The sequence below is a fragment of the Paroedura picta genome, chromosome 4, assembly GCF_049243985.1.
Source record: "Paroedura picta isolate Pp20150507F chromosome 4, Ppicta_v3.0, whole genome shotgun sequence".
Classification (NCBI taxonomy): domain Eukaryota; kingdom Metazoa; phylum Chordata; class Lepidosauria; order Squamata; family Gekkonidae; genus Paroedura; species Paroedura picta.
The window spans coordinates 40083507-40100644 of NC_135372.1; the positions used below are offsets into that span (position 1 = coordinate 40083507).

The 17138-nt window shown below is 43.4% G+C and overlaps 1 protein-coding gene, 1 long non-coding RNA gene and 7 other non-coding genes across 12 annotated transcripts in view; 8 read left to right on the plus strand and 1 right to left on the minus strand.

Moving 5' to 3' along the window:
• Window positions 1-5711, minus strand: part of ZBTB37 (zinc finger and BTB domain containing 37) — a 32457-nt gene extending 26746 nt beyond the window's left edge. For 3 of the 4 annotated variants that reach the window (XM_077332538.1, XM_077332537.1, XM_077332535.1), the window contains exon 1: window positions 5659-5711. The gene's annotated coding sequence lies outside the window, so the exon portion shown is untranslated. Of the gene's footprint in view, window positions 1-3673; window positions 3810-5658 lie in introns of those variants that run through there. The other variant, XM_077332536.1, reaches the window with a different exon arrangement.
• A 230-nt stretch (window positions 5712-5941) lies between these two features.
• LOC143835223 (uncharacterized) lies at window positions 5942-15092 on the plus strand. The gene is made up of 12 exons (XR_013230043.1): window positions 5942-6064; window positions 8243-8275; window positions 8521-8563; window positions 9101-9137; window positions 10057-10120; window positions 10710-10749; window positions 11779-11806; window positions 12194-12244; window positions 13251-13296; window positions 13983-14029; window positions 14757-14791; window positions 14987-15092. It is a non-coding gene; the product is annotated as an uncharacterized LOC143835223 (long non-coding RNA).
• LOC143836953 (small nucleolar RNA SNORD74) lies at window positions 7179-7254 on the plus strand. The gene has a single exon (XR_013230863.1). It is a non-coding gene; the product is annotated as a small nucleolar RNA SNORD74 (small nucleolar RNA).
• LOC143836954 (small nucleolar RNA snR60/Z15/Z230/Z193/J17) lies at window positions 8719-8801 on the plus strand. Its single transcript, XR_013230864.1, has one exon. It is a non-coding gene; the product is annotated as a small nucleolar RNA snR60/Z15/Z230/Z193/J17 (small nucleolar RNA).
• On the plus strand, window positions 11616-11679 carry LOC143836965 (small nucleolar RNA SNORD78). The gene has a single exon (XR_013230874.1). It is a non-coding gene; the product is annotated as a small nucleolar RNA SNORD78 (small nucleolar RNA).
• LOC143836952 (small nucleolar RNA SNORD47) lies at window positions 11862-11936 on the plus strand. The gene has a single exon (XR_013230862.1). It is a non-coding gene; the product is annotated as a small nucleolar RNA SNORD47 (small nucleolar RNA).
• On the plus strand, window positions 12973-13033 carry LOC143836966 (small nucleolar RNA SNORD75). Its single transcript, XR_013230875.1, has one exon. It is a non-coding gene; the product is annotated as a small nucleolar RNA SNORD75 (small nucleolar RNA).
• Window positions 13593-13671, plus strand: LOC143836944 (small nucleolar RNA SNORD79). Its single transcript, XR_013230855.1, has one exon. It is a non-coding gene; the product is annotated as a small nucleolar RNA SNORD79 (small nucleolar RNA).
• Window positions 14248-14322, plus strand: LOC143836955 (small nucleolar RNA snR60/Z15/Z230/Z193/J17). The gene has a single exon (XR_013230865.1). It is a non-coding gene; the product is annotated as a small nucleolar RNA snR60/Z15/Z230/Z193/J17 (small nucleolar RNA).
• Window positions 15093-17138: the final 2046 nt, after the last annotated feature.

The following is a 17138-nucleotide window of genomic DNA, read 5'->3' on the forward strand; positions in this document are numbered from 1 at the left end:
ATGGTACAGTTCCACTTATTTTACGGTGGAACGTGCTGTCAAGTCACGGCTGATTTAAGAGCTGTGGCATCATCCAAGCACGTATTTTACTGTGTGTGTATGTGTGTGTGTGTGTGTGTGTATATATATATATACATACATACATACATATATATATATAAAAAGATAATTAGGCTTTGTCAATCAGTGGATGGCCAAATATGAATTGTGTATGAATTGTTAGTTCTTAATAATCATGTTTATAATGGATGATGGAAATCTATTCCCTATCTCTTTTCTCCATCTAACTGCATGATGCTTGTAACCCTGCTCACGCCTTAGCTATGAGTATATATGGGAGAAGTAATTGTTATTACAGCCATCTTAATTGTTTGCTTGTTAACTGTTGTTGTTCATGTAGTTTATTGTAAGGGTGTGTTTTATTGTGGGGATTTTATTGTATGTTGGGGATGTTGTAAGATGTTTTAGAAGTTTATATGATGCTTATATTATGTGAACCACCGTGAGCCAGCTTGCTGGGAGCGGCGGTATACAAATCTAATAAATAAATTTTAAAAATACAAATAATATTTATAATATTTTATGATGTTTTACTTGTGTTGCATTTTGCCTTATTGTTAGCCACCCCGAGACTTTAAGTGAGGGGTGGGATATAACTAAATAAATACATTGTCAAGGCAGATCAAAGGTCTCGAGGTTGGAGGATATTGGACTGAGAAGAGGAAAAAACTGATTCTTCAAAGAATCCCAGATAGAGAAATCTGGATAGAGGGGGCAAGAGGACATTGGGTGTTTTGACCTGATGGTGACTTGTCTGCCTGGAAGGAAAGCTCCAAATGCTACTCTATTGGCCAGTAGTTTTATGGGGCAGGAGAATGTACTGTGGTCATGGTGCACGTTGAGATCAGTGATGCTGGGAAGTCTAGTCATCCAGTTCCTAAAGGAAAAGGGAAAATTCACTCTATAGAAGATTAATGTTCATGATAGGCAAAGTAACAGAAAGGCTGCTGGGTGGAAAGTTTCAATTAATTAGGCAGTAAGGGAGGTTTTTGAGAGGAGCTGCCCCTGTACTTGAACAGAAGCCCAACTAGACAACTGGCACAACATCATAAAGGTCACAGGACAATTCTTAAACTAACCCTTGAAGAAAAGCCTATAGCAACTGGAGAGAATCTGGTTTGGGAAGAGTATCTCCTAAATGATTCTGGACTAATTTGGTCCAGGTAATCTAGATGGGAATGAGCCACAACTTCTAATCGAAAGGATCCCAAGGAAATGACATCTGTTTGAGAAGACCAACGGGCTCCAGGAAGGAGCATGTAGCTTGAGGTTCACAGAAGGAAATGCACTACAGCTAGAATAGTGCGTATTTTGGATGCCTGATAGAATGGGCAAAAGTCAGTATCTATACTATATCTATTCCTGGATATATACAAAAGATGTTAGGGGTGGCACAGCTCTGTGTCAAAGAAATCATCATAGAATCTAATAAACCCTTAATCTGAACAGACTCTCTCAAAGTATTACTATGGGTGAAAATATCAGGGTCAAAAGATACCTTCGAACTGGGGGGCACACAATCACTTGCCTAACTGAAACGGAGGGGAATCTTGCAATGGAGAATGAATTAAGGCGGGCAACCAGGGGAGAATGTTGTATAACAACAGGCAGCTTAAATACATGTGCATTGACTGAGTTGATATGTGCTCATATCAGGGGAAAGAGACAAAATGCATAGATACTTGCTCAACAGAACTGACTATAGCAGCTTTTCTCAACCTTTTTACCACTGAGAAGCTCCAAAAACACTCTCCAGGCTTTAAGAAACCCCAGAAGTGGCATGATCATACATAATATGGTTGGTAAGCATAGCTGTGTACGTGCCCACTGGGGACCCCTCCTCTTCCTACCCCCTCCAGGCCCATCAATGGCCATTTTTGGGGAGGGATCAACATGACCCTATATGGTCACATCACCCAATAAATGTTTAACACATTTTAAAAATATATTAAGATTTAATTAAGTCCCACCCATTCAGAAAACCCTCCCAGGGCTGTCAAGAAACCCCAGGGTTTCATGAAAAGCTGCTTGAGAAAGACTGGATTGGATAGACCACTGGTCTGTCCAGCTAAGCTCCTCTCATGGTTAGCAAGTATAGTTTCGGTCTGCAGACTTCAACAATAGGTTCGACAAGCATCATAGGCTACAATACTACAAGAACAGTAGTAACTTTTCAGACCAATTTACAAAATGCACAATATGTTGAGCTCAAAGCAAAGTAAATTACTTATGCTACATTTTCTGCTGGAAAGCAAAACTCTAAATAAGATGAAAAGCCTTTACGGGGTTCTAGGACCAAAAATCCCCTGCCTGATTGAATGCTCTGCCAAATGATATCAGGGCCGTCTGGGACCTTAACCAGTTCTGCTGGGCTTGCAAGACAGAGCTGTTCCGCCAGGCCTGTGGTCAGGGACCGGAAAGATTAACAAGTGCTGGGAAATGAGAAAGACCACTCTGGAAACTCTACCCTTCCCCCATCTGACTGTAAATTGTTTGGGCAAGTGGAGATGATTGTTTTTGGTTTTATGCTTTTATTCTTTGTATGTTTATATATTGTTGCACTGTTACCCACCCTGAGGTCCACTGGAAGGGTGGGATATAAAAATAAAGTATTTATTTATAGAAAGGAATTTACTGTCGTCCAACCTGTTTAGAACCAGTAGACACCCATCACACATTTGCAAGAATCAAGATATTCAAAGCAGCTGCATTAGTGGACACTGCCGATACACTGACGCTATAATGCACAGTAAGGGGGAAATAGCAATAAGGAGAAATTGTCCAACATTATTGGCTAACGTTCTTGGGAAGGTGAGGACCAAGTGCTGCTATTCTGTATAACTAGTAAGTCAATGATGTAGCCACTACTAATAAAAATCAGAAAAGCTCCTCCTTTGCCTCTGCTAACACATCTTCCTCCTTTTTCCTATTCTTAGAAAAGACACACAAGGTTGTACACTCAGCCATCAGCGTGACCCAGTTTTGACAGCAGCATGTCCCACTTATAAGTCCCAGCTCTCCAATGCATGACTTCAGCACTGCATTCTTCCATAAGAAAAGAAACACCCATTTTTTAAAAACTAAATTTTATATTATGCTTCCTACAGTCAAAAATCACCTGGCATGCCTTGTATAAGACAGATGAAATATTCAGCAGGATTGCGGTTGTTTGGATACTACCGATTCCTTTCCTTTCCACTGATTCAAAATAGCTTTAGAGGCTGCATCTACACAGAGGTTTTGTTTCAGTTTGGCATCCAAACTGGAGCAAATTTTGTTTTCTTGAGCATCCATATGATGTTTTCACCTAATGCTCCACTTAATGGTTTTTCCTCTACTTTGGCAGAATCTTTCCCAAACTTGGCTTATCATGTTGTTTTTGGAAAGACAGCTTTTGTGTACCATATAGATGGGCAAGTGTACTTTATGGTACCACTCACACTGGTACCATTTTCCTTGACTCGACCCCCATTTGTCCTGTGCCAATGGTTGGCTTAAAAAACAACAACACAGTAATGCTGCAGTGATCTATTATCATGAATTACTAGATTCTCTATACTTCCCAGCTTGCTGATCTAAAAAAGCAGAGGGAAGGAGTATAGGAAAAACTAACCTGGATGTCCTGTTGCTGTTATGTTTTTGAATTCACAACAATATTGAGAACTGTTGACATGTGGAAATACTCTGGAGTCAACTGATCGTGTCTTGGGCTATGTACCATACTGCCCACATGGAAGCAGAGCCTAGCTTAGTGATACTCGGCAGCTCAGAAACCACTTGGCTGTTTGTCATGCCACTTGTATTTCTTCTGTGCATTGCTCATCCATGTGGCATGTGATCCATATTTCAGAAAGTGGGCAAGGCTCTTGCCCAAAGGGGTTCTAGTTTCTACCTTGAAACAGCAACTGCCAAGGGAATAGCTAAGCTGCAGGTCTCCTTGAGGCACAGAATTTACGCCAGAGATTAAAGTAAATGTGGCTCTTGATTGATGGTAATTACAAAGCAGCTCTTTGCAAGCCATGGAGGTAGTACTAATAGGCTAGCCATTAGTGTTGTGACCTGGGAAAGAAAATAATGGGCAAAAGGATAGCAACGGCAGCAGGTATCAAATACTGCAATGGAACTAGAAATACACGGTCGTACAAACTGTACTTCTACATACTCTAGCAGCATGGATAAGGCAGCGGAAATAAGGGTGGGAGGCCAGCTCCTTAGTAACATATCATCTTCCCTTTCAGCATTCATAATTCCCAATACAGAAATAGCTAATCTACAGTCACAGTGTGGAAAACCTGTGTGTACATAAAAGCCACAGATGCTGCTACAAACTGCAGAAGTATCAGACTTCGAAAAACTGAGAGGGGTTTTCCTTAGCGCTGTGAGAAGCATTGGAGAAAACTACAAGGATCCACTACAATTTAAATTAACGGCTACATATGAGCTCTGTCCTGCATGCTCCAGGCTAGCCTGATCTCATCAGGTCTCCGAAAGCATGGTCAGCTCTCCTTGGTGCTTGGATGGGAGACCAAAAAGGAAGCCCAGGGCTGCTACACAGAGAAAAGCAATGGCAAACCACTTCTGTTTGTCTCTTGCCTGGAAAACGTTGTAAGTCAGCTGTGAATTCTGACTTGACAACACTTTTCCACCACCACCACTAAAGATAATTAGGCAGTATCTTTATACTGGAAACTTTCTGCGGGGGACCTGCTCCAAGAACTTGCCCAATTTTAGAGTTTAAAAGTTACAACAGTCTTAACTCACCCACCACAGACTCTCAACATCGTATCTCATCCCCTTATTTTATTTATTTCAGGAATTTACAGGCTGCTTCTGCAAAGACCTGCTGAATCTGCTCTGCCCTGTAATGAGTCACCAGAGAGAGGGCGGCAAATAAATGTAACAATAAATAAATAATCTACCGTTGTTCCCATGCTTCTGGGTCGGAAAACCTTGATCCAACAGGGCTAAGGCTTCAGCCCAGCACAGGCAGAATCAAGTTTCCTTAAAGAAAGCGGCGTTTACATAAAAGTAACCCGGGCTGTACAACCCTACTGAAAACCCCTCCCAGCATTATCTCTCTCGTCCCACCCTTCCTCCGGAGAGTCTCCTCACTTTAAAAAGCGCCACACACACAAACCCTGCCCTAATACCTAACATTCCAAGCCCCCTCAACACGCTGACTTAGATGAACACGTGGCGTGCTAAAAGCAAAAAAAAGCCCTGTGCAAAACCCACGAAAAACCCGAAATAACAAACGAGGGAAGGGTGGGCACAAAGACGTTCTTTTACAACTTGCATCCACATTCTTTACAGGGCGGGGAAAGAACATGGGACCACCTTCCTCGGGCTATGTAAGGGAGACGAAATTGCTCAAGGGGGATTAGCTGTTTGAAGAAACACTTTTCGCAGGGGCAAGCAAGAGACGTGGGGAGAAAAGTGGGGCTGGAAGCTGGGGGGGGGATCCCCCCCGCCTGGGGGATACTTTCGACCCCACCTGGCAAGATTTTGCCGCGCGAGGGGAAAGTGACCGGGCAGCGCCAACCACTTTCTAAGCCGCTCTGCCTTTCCCGAGGGGACCGAAATATACCGACTACATACCTCCTGGGGGGGTGGGACGAGCCCGAACACCCTTCCGGAAGCGAAACCCCCAGAACGAGCCCCGCCCCGGAAGAACATCCCCCCAAGTCGTCCCCCCCATCACTGATTGACTAGTCTTTCCCCCGCCGTAGCGGAACGGTCCTCGCGTCAGGTGGCCACACCCATAGGAATGAGCCCGCCATCGGCAGGCCAGGGCAGAGCTAGGCGTGGCCAGTGCGCCTGCGTGGAAGGACGAGCCTCGAGAGCAGAAGGGGCGAGGGGAGTGGGCGGGGAAATGCAAATAGCGTGGCCTGTCGTCACGTGAGCGCGAGAACCTCCGCGGCCTATATAAAGGTGGCCCCGCCTCTTACTTCTTTCTTTCGTCGTCCGTGAACGGAGCGTGTGGTGCCGCGCTGTGCTAGGGAGGGTGAGTTGCGCCATTCAAGCACGCGTTGCGGAGGGGGATTCCCGTAAATATGGTTTCAGCCGTTGCGTGGGGGCATTGTGGGGTCTTTAGGCTGTGTCGCCTGTCGTGGAGAGCATTGCAGGGGGGAGGATGGAAGTGGATTGTATCTTCCCCTCCCCCCACGCGTTGTTTTTCCCTCGCTTTGGGCCTTCATTTTGGATGGGGCTTAGAGGGCATCGGGAATTGTAAACGCAGGGTGGCGGCTGGTTTTATTTCAAGCAAATACCGATGAATTCCTATTTTAAGTGAATTAAAATTGCGTGCTAGTGTGCGCACTTTTGAACGTTGCAGAGTTGGCCAGTTGCAGTCTACAACGTGGGCGGGGTGGAGTAGGAGACAGAAATTCTAGTCTTTGAGTGGGATCGAGTTGGTTGGGTACGGCCTGGGGAAAAAGGAAAAGGGGGTTGCCCTAAGGCAGGGTTAGTCAACCTGTGGTCCTCCAGATGTTGATTCATGGGAATTGTAGTCCATGAACATCTGGAGGACCACAGGCTGACTACCACTGCCCTAAGGCACACCAGGCCGTGAAAGCCATGCTTTTCCACTTAAAAACTTAATGCATCCAAAATTATTTGATTAATGTTAAAATGACGGTTTACTTGAGGTGACTGAAGCAATCGGTTAATCAACAGATGGAAACAATGCTAATATAGGTTTATAAACCTAAATAAGTAAAATTCACAGACTATGAATTTGCTCTTTGTAGATTTGGAACCTTTCCCATTGCTTCTTCAATATTTTAATTAGTCCATTGAGCACTTCCATGTAGTCAAATAAGTTAAATTCAGGAGAGTTGCAGAACAGGCAAAACGCCCCAAACTTAGGAGCGACACAGACCTCTAGTGATAGCTGCGGCCTGTTCATATGCACATGACACATTATAGCCATTGTATAAGGATACACATGGGGCTTGAAATTTACAACCTTTTTAAAATGCTGATGTGGGCTAGTGTCATGATTTAATTGGGCAATAATTTTCTTATGAAAGCTTTCACCAAGCTCTCATGTGAGCTTAGCCAAGGACTTAATGAGACTCGGGAACATTGTGGTGAAGGACTCTTATTCAACTGATCTGCCTGCCTGCACATGATGAAAAACGATGTTGGTAGGGACATCTGAATGCATGATGAATGCCAACGTCTCTGAGCAGGCCCTAAGGTGTAAAAAAAAAAGGAACAGGAGCCTTTCTCCTGCCTTCACTGTTTGTTCTAACCTTGGCCTTTCATACCTTCCTGCTGAACATTTGTCTGCGAGATGAGTACCTAAATATCTTTCCATTATTATTAAATTTCTATACTGCCCTCCCATATGGCTCAAGGCAGTTTACATACAGCTAAAATTAACAATTAAGAAACAAATAATATTCACAGTGTAAAGCAAATTTAAAAACTTATGAATAAGTAGCATTTCAGTCATAGTGATAGCAGCCTTCATTGAGCAGGTGGAATTCCTGTGACTTATTTCCATGTAGTCGGTTGGCATCCTTCTTTGATCTCATTGGGCTGAAGGGGAGAGGCCACGTTCAATCATCTGCCCCATCTCTGCTGAGTATTTTAGAAGGGAAGGGTGAGAGTCCATGGTGCCCTGTTCATTCTGGCTATTCTGTGACCTTGAGATGAGATTTTTCTGCCATCCTTGTTGCTTTCTTGGTTACTGGGGAAGGTGTAGAACGTGTGTGCCAGCATGAAACCTTGGGCCAGCCAGTTTTATCAGAACTTTCTCTGCCTCACCTACCACACAAGGTGCCTGTTGAAGGTAGAGGAAGGGAAGGTGAATGTAAGCTGCTTTGAAACACCTTAGGTTAGGGAAAAACAGTTTTTGTTAATCTGTCTTTTGTTGCAAAATGCTTAGGTTGAAGAATTTGGAAACTTGAGTAAAAACAAGTAGCCCATGACTTGTTTCTGAGTAATGGAGCCCAACAACTTATTCCAAACTAGCATACATTTTTCCTTGCATGCCTTTTCACTAAGTAGCAATAATTTTAAACCTAGTTAAATTCGTGAACTGTAAAGTAGAAGTCTTTTTGTATAGAATGTGCATTTCCTGTCTTGATTTTGTAAAATCAGTAAAGGGGGGGATACCAAATGCTGTCAAAAAGAACAGGCAAAAATCCCTAATTTCTCATTGTTTTCTTTGCAGCTCTGGGAGACCAAGACCATGTTACTTGCAAAGGTAAATTTGTTACTTACTGTTGATATAGACCAAAATGACTGTTGGTTGTCTCAAAAAGATGGAAATGTTTATTGTAAATGCCGCTTTACAGTGTGCCACAATGATGACACCTATTTGCTACTCTTGATCAATAGGGTGATGAGAATGCATAACCACCTTTTTTAAAAACTGAGGCACAACACGCTTCAAAAGTTACTTCGACCCTTACATTACTATCGGTCTAATTGGTGTTGGTTTTCTTGCAGGCTTTTATTGATGGCTTGATCCTTATGAAAGATGGATATCCTGGTAAGACTTACTTTTACAATAGTGATGGAAGTGTTGAAGGGGCTGCATTTGTTTAGCATATGCTTCAGAAATTGGGGTCTGAACACTTGACTGTCAAAAGTGTTTTTCGGGCTTTTCTTCTGCAAGGTATTTTCAGAGGAGGCCCCTCCCAATGAGGTTTGCGCATGATGACAACATAGTTCAGCAGACAGTCTGTGATGAACACTTGGAAGTCTTTCGCTCCTATCTGATGCATCCTCATTTCGCAGCCTTAGAAATCTTTTATTTAAATGAAGGCAGGCCATAAGAGGCGCTTTCTGAGAAGTGGATGGGGTGCCGAGTCAGGGAATCCTGCGTTAGAATGTCTGCTTTTATTTGGCTGTGATTAAATAGATTTCTGAGTAAATAGATATGCTCTCACTGAGCAAGTGCAACTATGAAACAAAGGCTTGTTTATGAACTGCTGGCTTTTTCTCCCCGTTAGGTGTACAGAACTGCAAATAAGCTAGAAACACTTTGGTTGATTATTCATGTAACCCAGTTACCCTTCTCTTATAGATTGCTCCATGTGGCCTAGTCCTGGGTGACCAAAGAGGTATGTTGCATAGGAAAAATGGACTCTGTAGCAGAAGCAGGAACAGAGCTTGTCACATGAGCAGGGCATCTCACCTAGGCATTGGATTGACCCCACTGCATGCTGAAGATCAGCGGTCCCCAACCGTTTTGGCGGTTGAGGACCTCCTCCAGAATTGGAGGAGAGCTGGCGGCCCAGGTGCCGCACATGCACAGCAGCTATGTGCAAACGCGCATGCAGGCGTGGCCGCCAGCGGCCTGGTACTGGACCGGTGGTTGACAACCGCCGCTTAAGATCACCAAATACTTTCATAGATTTATTTCCTGAGTCACATCACATTACATTATTAAGAGCATTATTAGCAGTTTTGCACATAGTAAGCTTTTAGTTCAACTGCAGTGCAGATCTGCCCTTAAGGGAGTCGAATGGAAGAACTCTGCAGATGGCCTCCCCCCCCCCCCCAGGACCCGCAAAGGCTGCAGGCAGCTTTTAGGGAACTCGCCAGCAGGGATCTGCAGCCTCCAAGCCTCAGGGAAGTGGGAGGGGGTGGTCAGGGGTGGGGGAGGGAAAGCAATTGGCTGGCTGGGGTTTAAACAAGAACTGTGTGTTACTGTGAGTTGTACCATCCTTGAGGGTCTTCTTTCTCAAATGGTATTGCGCTGAGAAAGATGCAGTTGTCTTGATTAAGTCCTGCGGCTCAGCACTAAAGTAAATTAGCTGAGGCAGGCAAATTTGGACGGGAGCCACTTTATCTGAGCTAGTGCAATTGCCTCTTACTGCCAAGGTGACAAGCTCTTCGAATCGACTGTACATGATGTTGAATCAGGTCTCTGATCACTATGAGGAGAATTTAAGTCTACGCTGATACAGTGGGGAAAAAATTGCCAAAAAATAAAATGGGAAGGTTAAATGCTGATTAAAACTGTCTTTTCCTTGCCAGGCCCTTGCGATCCAGCTGAACTCAAAGTAGGATTTCAGTTGGCATGCTGTGATACAGAAAGAAGGTGAGTTTATGGTGAATACGAATTTTTAAAAAGCAGCGAACGTAATGCAACCTTGTGTGAGTTTTTGAGTTCTCTAGAAGTTTTAATCAGGTTGAATCTTGGAAGATGCCAGGGGAGGGAAGGATCACTCCTTGATCCTCTTTATTTTCTCCTGTGTTGGGAGAAATGGGCAGCAACATTTCCTTTGGGTCTTGAGTCAGCAGCATCAGGAGTCTGGGTTTAGGATTTATCAATAGATCATAATCCGCCTTCTGCCTGCCCAGAAGACTGATAAACTAGTTAGGGAGAGCTTGGAAAGGTATAGTGGTATTCTTCTAAAGGTGCCCCGCTGTGGCTGTTTATTCCTTGAATGCCACATGGATTGTGGTCAGCCAGCATGCCTGAGGTTCTGCCATCCCGTATGGTCACCTAATGCAAGCAGCCTGTGTGATGAGTAGGAAAAAAAGCACCTGACTTGAACCATGGAGGTCTGTAATTAGCTCTATCTGACTTCAGGCATCAGCTTGCACTTCCTCTTCTGTAGGCTAACTTTCTCTGTCATGCCAATTAAAAAAAAATAACACACCAAACCTTTTTTCCTGGACTGCAGGTGACTTTTGGAAAATTTTGGAGTGATGCTGGGGATAATGGTAAGTCGTTGCAGAACTTTCGTTTACTTTTAGAAAAAAATATTGAATTACACGAAAAGCCCATTCTAGCTGTTTTCAAAGCCGTACACACACCTTTAGGAGTGATTCTTTAAACTGAGAGTCAACGATAACATGCTTTTTAAAGTACACAGCAACACCATTGTTGATTAGATAGATGTGCCACTCCATTGCACAATGCTTTGATGCTGATTTTAGCTTAGAATCCCATGGGCCGTGATGACTCGTGGAGAAGTGCAAGAATAAATCAAGTAGATTTTGAAGGATCCTGTTTTAAAGCTTGAAATGATGTGCGCAGTATGCAGTTAAATAAATGACCATTTTGCCAGACAGTCCACTGGAGAGTGCCCTGTGGTTTTGATGAGCATCCTTAAAAGGTAATAGCTGTAAGGGCAAGCCAAAAAAAACCCCCTTATTTTCATTGAGCACAGCACTGGGTTGATATTAGCCATTACATCCGTAGTTATTTGCCGGCATGCCTTTCTTTATGGTCAGACCTTTCCTTTGCTTTCAGCCCCATTCCTTGAGAGCCGGCTTGGTGCAGTGGTTAAGAGACAGCCTCTAATCTGGGGAACCAGGTTTGATTCCCCAGTCTTCCACGTGCAGCTAGCTGGGGTGACTTTAGGCCAGTCACAGTTCTCTCCGAGCTCTCAGCCCAACCCACCTCACGGGTCATTGGTTGTGGGGAGAGGAAGGACAGGCATTGTAAGCTGCTTCGGGTAGTAAAAAGCGGGTTACAAAATCCCAGCTCTTCCTGTATCAGACTTGGCCTAGAACTATTAGGATGGTGCCTGCAATCATTTTGGGAAATGTGCTTGGGGTCTTTTTTGGAGTCCAGTTGGCAGGGTTCCAAATGATGAGGATTAAATGTCTGATCCGAAATCTGTATGTGGATGAAATCTTGCTGAATAACCCTGTCACTGCTGTTGTGCCTTTATTTTTGCACTGACTTAATCAGTTGTTTAGCATTGCAGGCATAAAGGGCCAACTAATTCTTTGTTCCTTTATCAGGTTCTGGCAATGGAGCTCCAAATCTGGGGTAAGGGTACGTTTTTTGTATTTGTCCCATAAGAGGCTGTTTGGAATTCCCTTGTAACCAATGATGAGACTAGATTCTGCCAGATGAGAGTTTGTGATATTAACCCTATACCGTTCCACTTACTGAGGTTACAATTGTAATGGTCATTGAAGTTCAGGCACTTCCATAGGGGTAGTAGCAATCAAAGTATGTGTATTGTTATCGGGTAGCCGTACCAATGTTCAGCTCTGGCCAAGATGTTTTTCTGTATCTCCCAACTGAAATTTGCTTCCTAACCATGGAATAAAGGCAAAATTTGATAGTGGACCATACATAAAACCTGCTGGGGACTGTTTAATTATGTGGATCCAGTGGTGTAATACTTTTTTTGTATGTGTCATTTTAAAGTACAACTAGAAGAGGATTCTCCCAGCAGTCAAGATGGCAACAGAAAGTTTGGTAAGTTTCTAGCTGGTGTCTTGCTCTTTAGGAATGGATGCTTACTTTGTAAGCTTAGTTGCATGCATTTCTGGAGCAGCCTTGTTCAACCTTTCGACCATGGACAAGTTTATTGATACAGTTACAGGCCAGAATGCAGATAAAACATTTAAGTCGATATAAAAATTGAAATTTTTCATGAAATTAGCTAAAAGGAGGCAATGGTGATAGTGGCTGCATTTTATCTTTCTGACTGGCTTGAATCACGTGGGCGTGGAAATGTGCTATCTGGAATGAGGCTTTTCATCCATGAGTAATTCCTTGGACCAGTCTGCTTCTGAGTGGTATATCGGTATGGATTCCTGTCCAGAAGTGGCTTGCTGCAGACTGTGGGATACAAAGAGCATCGGAAAAAGATATATGTTCAATTGTTTCCACCTCCCTTCATGGGCAGTTGCACAATCTCTCTGAGACTGGAGTTCTTTTGTATCTGCCCTCTGGAAACGCTGTTCAGGCTTCGAGGCACCAGGAGGTTATGTCAGCTTGCTACACTTCGAAGACACCCCTCATTCCTTCCGGGCCCCATTATTGGCCACTTTGGGAGGTGACAGATCAACATACCCAAATAAGGGTAGAATAAAAAAAAATTTTTTTTAACTTCCTTTCTTTGCTTAGAGTCAGAAATGGCAGAAATCCTTCCCAAAATGCCACACCACTGTAAATAATAGCTACACTGGGTGAACAAGGAAAGCCAATGATGTCTTAAGAGTAGTGGACAGAACTGTTTTCTGAAAACAACAAACTGAGGCTTCCTGTATGGATAGTGAAATGTCACGGGAATGTTGTTGTTTGTGCTGATTGGTGTTGGCTGAAGGCAACTTCTAGGGGGATGCAGATGAACAGGCTTCACCAAGGCCTCTCCTCAAGTCTAATTTACACTCTGAGACTTGTAGTGTGCTAAAATGAAATACAGTGTTTTAAGTATTAACATAGGAGGAATAACACAATGCATGTAACCTTTCTGTAGTGGGGTCTTCGATGGACAGAGGAGGGATCTGCTTTGCAGCATATTGGTGAGTTCCAGCAATAACACTTGGAAGGCGGGTCCGCAAAGTGAGACCGGGGTGCTGCTGTCAGGGTCGCCTTTTGCCTTTGAGCTTATACTCTTGTCACAGCTCTGAAGTGTTTGCTCTACCTGCATTTCTGAGAAGGATGCATGTCTAACATTTATCTTCATTTTAATTAAAGATTTAAAGATGAGAGATCTGTTTTTGGCTGGGAGCCCAAAAGCACAACCCCCCCACCTTCCACCCTGAATATGCCTGTTTAGCTTAAGTTCCAGACAGAGTTGGAGCATGCAGAATGTGTGTACTGTTAATGATGAAATTGTACAGAACAATGGGAATCTCTCTGAAAGGGAGTGATGAGCATTCTATACTGAAACAGTACAGAACGGATGATGCAGCCTCATTGGAAGCTTTTTCTTGAGCACCAGAATGGTGCAGTTATGAGCAGCGGGCTCTAATCTGGAGAACTAGGTCTGGCTCCTCACTCTCACCTCCACATGAGGCCTGCTGGGGTGATTTTGGGCCAGGCACTGTTTTCTCAGAATTCTCTCAGCTCCACCAATCTAACAAGATGCCCGCTGTGGGGGGAGAGCAAGGGACAGCGATTGCAAATCAGTTTGAGACTTCAGGTTGAGAATAAACAGAGTATAAAACCCAACCATTCTACTTCAAAGTTTGTTATTTTATTACAGATTAAACGGGCCGGTGTTCTGGAAGGAGTCTGTTTTCTACTGCCTAGGTAGGTATTATATGCTATGGGTTGAAACCTTACTATAAGAAGTCACTGTAGTCCAATATTTTCATGCCAGATCACTAGTATTTTATTGTGTTTATATGGCCCAGATTACTGGAACAAGTTAGCGGTGTTAAAAGCAAATGCCTGACTTTCTTTGTTTCCATAAGTCCACTTCTAGGCCTTCCCCTGCTCATAGTAACTAAAGAACTTGAAGCTCAATACAGATACAATGATGACAACATAGTTCAGCAGATGTACAGTGGTGATCTGTCTTTCGCTCCTATCTGACGTATCTGGCTACAAGCTCTTTAGATAACTAAATGAGGTTATATTTCCATGTTCCATCTTGGCTAAGCTCTGTAGGATTCCTGGAATTGAAAGATCCCCCATATACTAATTTGTGTAAACCCTTTGGGGTTTGTTGTGGCAATGAGACGAGATCTTAAAAGTGGTATCAGTCATATTTGGCAAACTTCAGCAAACAGAAAAAAGCTTAGACAAATTCAGCGATCATTTGAGTCCCAATAAAACTCAAGAGCCCATGCTGGTAACTTATTGACCTGGAAGACAAAATTTTATGCAGAATGCTGAACCAAAAGAAAACAATGCAGATTCAGAAATGTTATTATACTGGCTGCTGTAGAATCTTCTCTATGAAGTACAGTGATTTGATGCATTGTGTGTGGGCACATTTTGTTCTCTCATCTATACTAATGCTTTTGTCTCCTAGGAGTTAACTTGAAAAAACTGAAAGGCCTTTGAAAGGTGGGTGGCATTCCTGTATGTCGATCACAGACTTTATACCTATTATAGGAATGAATGAATGATGATAACTCCACCTTGAACTCTCTCTCTGATGTGTGATGGAGAATCTAGGGTCTGATCTCTTCCTTCTCCAAAATATGCTCCGCTTTAGAGCTCAACCCACAGGTTAACCTTGCTTCTGATTTCTTCCCATAGGATTGACGCTGCAATCCTTTCCAGAGGGATGTGCGGAACCGAACATCAGAACCCAAAATCTAATGTTATGACATTTTAGGCATTAAAGTGATTAATTGGAATCTTGCATCTGGTTTCTTGTCTCTTGTTTTTAGTGTAAAAATGTTCAAAGGTAGGGGCTTCAGAATCAAGTGACACTGTGACAGGAAGTTGGCTAGTTCAGGGGTAGTCAAGTCAACCTGTGGTCCTCCAGATGTCCGTGGACTACAATTCCCATGAGCCCCCGCCAGCAAATACTGGCAAGGGCTCATGGGAATTGTAGTCCATGGACAACTGGAGGACCACAGGTTGACTTGACTACCCCTGGTCTAGTAGACAAATGTGAAATAGTAAGCTATGGGAGCCAGATCATTGGAATCCTGCTGTAGCATTCTTTGTCAGCAGCTGGCATCCTAACCTAGTTGAAGTCTGTCTTGGCAGAGTCTGGTGATGGGTTGAGGAAGCTGGACTCTGTTTCTAAGGAAAGAGAACAGGCTATCCTTCGGAGGTCTCTGCTTTGAATAAATTAATAATGCTGTAATGAGTAGAATCAAATGAGATGGGGAAAGTTATACTTTCACCCCTGGCTCCACAAAATTATAGGCTGCCTCAAAGGATTATCAGTAATATACATATGACAATCTGCTACTTATATAAAGTTTTAGAGGGATCGTATCTTATTAGAGTCTCAAGACCATTGCCATTAATCCAAGATGGGGGGGAAAGATGGTGCCTGGCAGACTGAAATGGTAATATCTCAGAAAGAGCAGCACATTTCAAGGAATTGTGCAGATGGCATATTATCCTGCCATGATAAAGCTATAAATTCTGACAAGTTTTTAAAAGTAATCAGTGGAATCATCCATTCACAAGCCCTAGTTTTGGTTGCTCATTATCGGCAAAATGGGTTTGCATTTCATGCTTCCTGCTTTTAAAATGGTTCTCCAAACTGTCTTTGGAATTCAGTTGATATGGGGAACTAGAGAATGCACAACTTTGCATGCAGAAAGGGCCTACAATGTAGCCCATGGCATGCCAGTCAGTGAAAATCTGACTACCGCCTTCCCTGGCATCTGATAGGAAAATTGAATGAAGTAAAAATCTCACTGACTCAAGTGCCAACACCAATTGGGGCTAAATCAAAATCATCCCTATGCAGAGCTTGCTCATATCTGAACTGACAACCAAGGCTATCTTGGCCCTGCAAAGCCAAACAGAACCACAGGGCAAGTATGGACTATATAGATTTGTTGATCTGGTGTAGGGACTACCAGATGTCAAGAGTGGTTTTGCTTTTGTCAACATGTATACAGTTTCTCCTGAGTGCACCCTTGTCATGGAAAAGAATGCTAAAAACAGTGGTCCCTTCATGGCTTGTATGGTATTGCTAAGCTGTGACAGGATGTGAGTTTGTTTCAAAAACCAGCCATTCTCTACCTTTTTTGGGCCTTGCCCCTTTTAGGAGCTCTTCTCAGGTTCCAGGCTGCTTGCACAATGAGCTGGGATTAAAAAGGCCTAAGCTAAAAGCAAAATACCTTCCATTGTATGTATGTACACATACAAGAAGAGCCTCTTGTGGTGCAGAGTGGCAAGTGGCAGAAATGCTGTCTGAAGGCTCTGTCCATGAGGTTGGATTCCAGCAGCCGGCTCAAGGTTGACTCAGCCTTCCATCCTTCCGAGGTCAGTAAAATGAATACTCGGCTTGCTGGGGGGTAAAACGGTCATGACTGGGGAAGGCACTGGCAAACCACCCTGTATTGAGTCTGCCATGAAAACGCTGGAGGGCGTCACCCCAAGGGTCAGACATGACTCGGTGCTTGCACAGGGGATACCTTTACACACATGAGACATTTCTAGAACATGTAGCCCACAGCAGCATGTCTGTTTTTTTTTTCTTGAATGTATTAATTCAAGCAAAAACAAAGGAATTGATTACATGATTCCTTGACCTTGACCGACTGAACTTTCTGGGAATTAATTTCATATATGAAAATCCATTCAGTTACCTGGGTCCCCTGTAAACTCATCTGGGGCCCTCAGATGTGCCCTCCCCCACAGGAATGACTGCTTTACATCAAAAACCAGCTTTAAAAATATGTAGCAGGATTATAAGGCACAGTCAGACTAAGGCCAC